This window comes from Trachemys scripta, chromosome 1, assembly GCF_013100865.1.
Source record: "Trachemys scripta elegans isolate TJP31775 chromosome 1, CAS_Tse_1.0, whole genome shotgun sequence".
Taxonomy (NCBI): domain Eukaryota; kingdom Metazoa; phylum Chordata; order Testudines; family Emydidae; genus Trachemys; species Trachemys scripta.
The window spans coordinates 289,866,216-289,874,445 of NC_048298.1; positions in this window are offsets into that span (position 1 = coordinate 289,866,216).

An 8,230-nucleotide genomic window follows, 5' to 3' on the forward strand; every position below is an offset into this window, starting at 1 on the left:
GCCCCATTCTCCAGTTGTCCCTAGTCTCTGACTGGCAGAGGTTGGGAGTGGATGACTGGGTATGGATCACTGATGATTGCCTGTTCCATTCATTCCTTCTGGGGCACCTGGCATTGGCCACTGTTAGAAGACTGGATACTGGGCTAAGCGGACCATTGGTCTGACCCAGTATGGTTATTCTTGTGCACTGAAAAGTATCTTTAAAATTTATAAATTAGTGCAAGAGGAGACCTGTATAAACATAATCATCACTTTGTACAAATGTTTGATGTACACTTCTACAGAAATAGTTTGTTTAAATACAAGCAAAAGTCTAATCCTCCAAACTCAAACATGCTACTCACATGAATAAGTGCTTCTCACATAAGGCTGGCTGCTTTTCTTGCTGTTGTTTTATTTCTAAATGACCATTTCACTGTTAGTGCTAAGAAAGTTAATGTAGAGGGGCTTCTCCCCCCCCCCCCCCCCTTCATGGCTCCTCTTACTAAAAATGAGTGTACAGTGCCTAGACTAGTTACAAAGGAAATAAGTTAAGATTGAAGAATTTACCTTCCTCTCAAATGGAGGAGTTGTTCAGATTAAACCCAGTTTATAGAAGTTTAGTTGATGTGAGTGTCCACATGCAACATTGCATGTATTTAACTAAACTGGTTTAATGTTACATGTGTGTCGTAAACCAGCCCCTAGAGCATTGCCTTATGTGGCACAAAGCCAATTGAATGAGGTGGAGAAGTTTGGAAAACTATGAGACACTATCACCAGACAGTAGAGTAGAGGGGACTGAGATAGAGGTATGATCTACACAAGAAAGCTGCAAGGATATGAATTAAGAAGTGAATTTAAACTAATATAGATAAATAGGTACAGAGCCCTGTGTGGACACTTACTGCTAATCTAAAATAAGTCATTTTTTTGGTTTAACAGGTTTCACTAAAACAAAATGTCCTCTCAGCCTTTTGCACCAATTTAATTATGTCAGTGAGTGCAGGGTTAGACCCAGAGTCTGTCACTGTCACCCAGGGACCTCTTTGTGCCAACTGTCAGAGGGAACAGAGGTACTCAAGAGTTGCAGGGATCCCTGGGTCTAGGATCTACATACTAGTTTGCCAAAGAATGTCATGTAAGGTTGCCAATGAAAACCTGTGCCCAGTGGATAAGGGGCTGGGTGCTGGAGGGACACTCGGAGGCCTTAGGTGTTGGAGAATTATTGCTAGCCAGCTTGAGAAACAGCAAAGCCCATGGGCTGAGAGGGGAGTGCTTTGTTGCTTGTGGCTGGGAGAGCCAGGGAACTGGCCCCCAACAGGCAGACAAGGTTCTCTCTCACTAAGGGCAAGTAGTAGCAAGGTGCCCCACAACCCTGGGTGTCCCTGGGAAGCATGTCCCTGTGCTAGCTGAGGGGAAAAAAACCACACAATTCTTGCTGAGAGGCCCATATTTCAGTCTAGGAGTGCATAGATCCAAGGTGGCCTGCCTGCTCTTTCATGGCTCTATTCAAAGCCATATTCCAAAGAAATTGTACATATTGTAAATAAAGTTGATTAGGATAATCTCTCTTGTTACTATCCATTCATCACTCTCGCCAAAAGCAAATAGTCCACTCTTTCTCAGAGTCCAGACTTCCCTGATCACTCTGACTTGCACCTACCATGCGGAAACAAACGTAGGCAGTCTCAATAGGCTAGAAAATGAAGGCTTTTGTTTCATATGCCTGTTCTATCAAACCCATGTGCTCTATGCCTACTGAGGCTGTAATAAGAAAATATTATTTGGTAAATATTTAAATTTGATAGCTTTATGGCCAGGCGTGTGTGTTCAGTTGTGAAATTCTGTATACAAATATTCCCTGTCAACAATATCATGTAGTGTCGCTTTAATATCCAGCTGGTGGTGTGAAAAGCACCTAAAATAAGGTTAACTGTTGCAATGGAGTTAGCACTATTTTTAAAGTCTATGGGCCAGACGTTGCCATTAGTTACATTCCTGTAACTCTATTGACATGAATGGGTTTTCCTGGGTCAAACTGAGGGTGGAACTTGGTCCTTGACCTTTTCCTTCCCTCATATCAAGCCTTTCATTAATGGCCTGATCCTGTGTGACCAGTGGAGTCCATGGGAACTGTTGGTGCTTAGCAGCTTGCACCATTGATCCTTGGCTGCCTTAAAACGAACTGGGTAGAGATCCCACAAGGACTGAATATGGTGTTCTTAGTGCTCTCTAATTGATGGACTGTCATTCTCCAACAGACCTCAGCAAGTCACCATTAGTCTATCCCAAAAGCACTTCAAGTCATCTTTAACTGTATGTCTTAAAGATGATCCACTTAGCTAAGACAGTGGTTCTCAACCAGGGGTACATGTACCCCTAGAAGTATGTAGAAGTCTTACAGGGGGTACATCAACTCATCTAGATATTTGCCTAGTTTTACAACAGGCTACATAAAAAGCACTAGCAAACTCAGTACAAACTAAAATTTCATATGGACAATGACTTGTTTATACTGCACTATATACTATACACTGAAATGTAAGTACAATATTTATATTCCAGTTGATTTATAATTCTATGGTAAAAGAGAGTAAGCAATTTTTCAGTAATAGGGTGCTGGGACACTATTTTTATGTCTGATTTTGTAAGCAAGTAACTTTTAAGTGAGGTGAAACTTAGCATACACAAGACAAATGGGACTCCTGACAGGAATACAGTAGTCTGGAAAGGTTGAGAGCCACTGAGCTAAGCCATTCACGGCTATAATCTACTGTTTACCATAGAAATGTAAGGCTGGAAGGGACTGCAAGGCTAAAATAAATAGCAAAGCCTAGATTCCATGGAACTATTTAAGGACCCAAGGCCAGAGAAATACCCAAACTAATATTAAGAGAATCTTACGAGGCTGCTGAAAAAGATGTAGGTGGGATCAAACACAAAGGCTTGAAAATAAAATGGCAGGAAATGAAGACCATGAGATCAAGAAAACTGGCTGAAATTCAATAACACCTGGGAAATCCACAATGGAACACTAGGATGTGCCTAAGCTACAGGTAGGGAAAATTCCTTCAGACAGGAGGAGAGAAACTGGGAAAGGTGCATAGGCCAACAGAGAAATGAGAGCAGTGAAGGAATAAAAACAAAGCATGCACTTTAAAAATCTCCAGTAACAATCAGGGCTTCAACTAAATGCACAGTGGACAAAAGATTTAAAAAAAACCCAATAGAGTGAATAGCAGGGAGTTAGGAAATAAGTTAGGACCAGAACTTCAGCTAGTTTAAACTGGTCTGACTCCACTGAAGTCAAGGCAGGGCATAGAGAAGTTGGGTTTAGTGTGTTTCTCAAATGCAGCCACCAGGGGCTTTTCTTGTGGCCACAGCCTCTTGGGCTGTGATTGGAAGGGGTGGGGACAGTGGTGAGCTGGAGTTGGTTCGCACCAGTTTGCAAGAACTGGCTGTTAAATTTAGAAGCCGGTGTAGAACCAGTTCCTAAAGGGGCAGGTGGGTGAGTAAACTCCAGTCCGTGGGCCACATCCAGCCCACGGGACCATCCTGCCTGAGCTCCCAGCTGGGGAGGCTCCCCCCAGCTGCCGAAGTGCTGCCGAGGACCCAGTAGGGAACCAGTTCTTAGGATTTTGGGAGCTCATCACTGGGTGAGGAGGGCAAAGTAGGCCTCCTGCCCCTCCCCCGTTGCTCCTGGATGCACTGCCTTGATGTTGGCTGCTGGGGCCACCATCAGGGGTTGGGCCCTGCACCATCTGGAATCACCAGGGGCACAATGCTGTAGGAGCAGGCAGCCAATGAGTTCCCCACCTTCCCAGGGGTAGTGGGGGTCAGGCTTTGGGCTTTAGCTTGGGGGTAGCAGGGCAGCAGGCTCTGGCTGTGGGGCTTTGGGCTCCAGCCCCAGGCACCGGCTGTGTGGCAGCAGGCCCCAGAGTCCAGCCCATTGTCTTTGGGCTCCATCCTCTGGCCCTGTCCTCCAGCTGCAGGACTTTGGGCTCTAGCCACAGAGCTTCAGGCTCCAGCCCTCGCTGCCTCCCCACTCCCATCTCCTTGGCCCTTCCCCAGGGCTTAATATGTCCCAAGACTTACTGGGGCTGAGTAAGACTGCTGTAAAAAGTGATACTTGTATGCTTGTTATTATCACTTTTCACAACCGACTTACTAGCTAGCAATAAATAAATTGCAATGATTTGGATGTATATGTGAGTATTTATTTGGTTTTCCTAAAGCTAATTAAGTATTTTAGGAAAAAGTGAGAGCGGCCACCAGCCAGAGTGGGTGTCCGCACTCTGAGGCCACCAAAAAATTTGTCCCGAGAACTCCTGGTTTAGAACCTAAAGTTCTAGCTGCATATTCACCACACCTGGCAGAGAGAGAACCCGGTATTGTGTAGCAAAAATAAACAAAAGCACCAACACCAATGTAACAAATTGACACATTTTCTAGATGGTTAATTCATGTACTAAAATCTCAAGGGCAGTGAAATGGCAAACAAGCTCCACTACTGAAAATAAAATCAAGACAAACCAGAAAACTCTAGAGCTGTAGTTTTAACAATTGTTCGGGAACTATTGGAAAGCATCCAAAGGCATGTGGTGGGAGCAGCCCTGTTTGCAATGGGTAGCAGTATGCATTAAGACGGGGAGGTCCTCCTTAACCAGCTTGCTGAAGTACTCTGGAGATTACTGCTAAAATAGATGCGTGATACTTAATGACTGCTTGGATTTTCTAAAAGCATTTGATGAGGTTCCCCATTGAATATGGGGCCAAATCCAGCTCTCCTTGCTCAAGTCATTGGAGAAGGATTTGGCCCATCATGGTTAATGCAAAGAACCATAGAAAAGATTAGTCATGGGTATCTTACGAATTGGAGAGCGGTTAGGAGTTAGTTCAGGACCTGTTACACTCATTGCTAAGCACAGTGCATTAGGTAGTCTGTAAATGAGGGGTGTGGATGTACTGCAAAGAGATCTCTAGACTTGCAGATGATACTAAAATTGTAGGCAGAACAAATAGTGAGAAATTGTACAATCAGATACAAATGCTTGTGCATTGATTAGGAGATCAGATGGCAAATGCAGTTTGTTTTTTTTTTTTTTTTTTTTTTGGTTGGTTGGTTGGTTTTTTTGGGGGGGAGGGGGGACAGGGAGGTGTTCACAGGGGCGGCTCCAGGCACCAGCGCAGCAAGCGCGTACCTGGGGCGGCAAGCTGCAGGGGGCAGCCTGTCAGTCGCTGTGAGGCATGCAAGCGGGAGGTCTGCAGTTTTGGTGGCAACTCTGCGGCGAGCATGCTGAACATGGGGGACCGGCAGATCACCCGCAGAAACGCCGCCAAATCCGCATGACCAGCAAGGCTGACTGCTGTGCTTGGGATGGCAAAAAACATAGAGCCGTCCAGAGCCGGCTTTAGGAAGTGCGGGGCCCAATTCGAACAGTTTTGACGGGGCCCCAGCAGGGATGACTGAAAGGAAAAAAAAAAACACGTAAAAAAACATGTGGGGCTCGTACTCACCGGGCGGCACTCGTAGTCTTCGGCGGTTTGTCCTTCACTCGCTCCGGGTCTTTGGTGGCACTGAAGGACCTGCTGCCGAAGTGCTGCCGAAGACCCAGAGCGAGTGAAGGACCCGCCGCTGAAGTGCCGCCGAAGACCCGGAGCACTGCCGGGGGAGTAAAAATTAAAAAAGGAGCCTCTAGCCAGGGAAGGGATTCTCGGCCACTTGCCCCCACACTGGCGGCCCTGCCACTGGGCGCGGGGCCCTCTTAGGCGCGGGGCCCGATTCGGGGGAATTGGTGGAATTGGCCTAAAGCCGGCCCTGGAGCCGTCCCTGGGTGTTCACAAGTGCTCAGGGATGCTGAATGTATGAATACCCTGTTTCCCCGAAAATAAGACAGTGTCTTATATTAATTTTTGCTCCCAAAGATGCGCTAGGTCTTATTTTCAGGGGATGTCTTATTTTTCAGAAATGAAAAATGCCTTATTATCGGTGGATGCCTTATTATCGGGGAGGTCTTATTATCGGGGGGATGCCTTATATTACAACGAGAGGCAAAACTGTAAGTAGGCCTTATTTTCGGAGGATGTCTTATTTTCGGGGAAACAGGGTAGTTGGACCAGAATTCTTTGCAGACTGCTGGGATTTGAAGGTTGTATATATTTGGAAAGGTGACGTTTTTTTTTTTAAATGTGCAGTACATTCTTGAAGTGCACTAGGACCTTAAGATCACAGTAACTTTTGGTTGTTAATGTAGCATTTCTTCAGCAAGATAATTCCTGTCTGTGTAAAACAATCTGAGAGAGAGGAACAAATCTAGAGAACACCACTTTGAACAATCAACCAGAAAACTGATCAGGAGAAATTATTGGGTATTTAACACATTAAAACTTTGTTCTTGTATGTATGGGAGATCTGAAGATATCAATGCAATTTTTAATGAATTAAGCCTCACCTTCAGTGCATGTGCAAAGCAGGTAGACTGTATTATCCCTATTTTACTGATGAGGAACCTGAGATCTACAAACTGAAGACTCAGTACTAAAATTTTCAAAACAAACTTGGATTTTTTCAGTGTTCAGTTTCAGACCCCAGCTGTTTGAGCGCCTACCACTCCAGTTAAGTCAGTGCTCAACCCTTTTGAATTCACCTCAGACCTTTTTGTGTCTAAAACAGAGGCCACTTCTTAAAATTTGGCCTAATTTGCTTTGCCTACAGCCACTCAAGAAGTAAGGCCAAGAATAGAGCCTCGATCTCCTGGATCTCAGACTCATATCTCCACCAGAATATTTTGTAGTTGACAATGAAGACCTTAAATGTGACGTAGTAAAAGAGGCCAGGGCGTCATTGAAACCATCAGCACAAAAAGACAAACAAGATAACAGGTGTGCTTATCAGGGGCTAGAATGAAAAACAAAACAGATGATACTGTTATTACATAAGGCACTTAGATCCAACCAGCATACTGTGCAGTCACCATATCACAGACTATTGTTGCCTTGGTGAGGGGGCAATGTAAAGCAACAAAGATGCAAAGAATTTTTTTTATGTAGAATGTTTCCTATCTTGTAGAACCATGTGCCAAACTACAAGGAGTACAGTTGGATTAGAGCTCATACCCAGTATATAGAAAGCCACAGTTTGTCACCCAGGCTTTATCCTCTGCTTCCATGAGCAGAGGTGATTCTGTCTGTGGGATGGTAGATGGGGAGAGGTGTGTGTGACATGCTCCTGCTTTACCCCAAACCTCAGACAAGCTCCTTCAGGGAGATCCCTGTGTTGCAGGTGGGAGGAGGTACAAAAGGAAAGCAGGATGTCCTCTGCCAGATAGTTTCCCCTTTGGGCAAGTGAGTCTGCAGTATGGTGTTCCCTGTCACAATCTGAAGCTCTTCTGCACTGTTAAGGGCAGTTTCAGGTGCAGCCACCATTGGAGGAGACCCTGGCATCATAGCTCCTGCAGGTTCCTTGTTTGGTAAAGCCAAAGCAGTGCTGAAAGGGGCTGTCCTTCTGGTGTAGATGTGGTCAGCTGAGTACAACCACCCAGTGTAGGTAAGCCTGCTAGATCATCAGGTCTGATTCTCACTATATTAAGTCCTCTTTGAGCCGTTCTGTCAGTGTGATGGGACCTTAAAATAGGTACCTGCATGTATGCCCATAAACACAGATCTCTGGAATCCCAGCCCACTGCCTTAACCATAAGACCACTTCTGGTCATCAGAGGGGAAACAGCTTTAACCTCAGTATCTCATGGCATTCTAAAAGTCAGTTTCTTCCAAGTGAATCTTATGATGACCAGCATAGTTTCACAAGACGGCCCTACAAGTTGTGGCGCTCAAATGCTTAGTCTGTGAAAAGCTTCTACGAACAGCTTTACAAAGTCAAACAATTCCAGGGGAAAAATAGGCCCAGTTCTCTGGGATGAATTAGGAATAACTCCATTGAGAAGTGGAATTAAGTGGTTTAAAACCACTGTGAGTGGAAGAATCAGGCCCAGTATATGCAGACTCCTTGGGTCAAATTCTGCCCATGCTTGCATACAGCTAACCCTATTGGTTCCCTCATTTCAACTGAGGGCAGAATTTGCCCTTTGTCTGAGCTGCACGTAATATATTCTGTTTATAAATGTATGTGTAAACCTAGAGTGTGTCAACCCTCCATTCCCTAAGCATACTGTAGAGAACACTTCCAAAATGTAAGGACCTTTGCATGCCACTAGCAAATTTACAGCCTATTTAGTAGCAACCATACAGC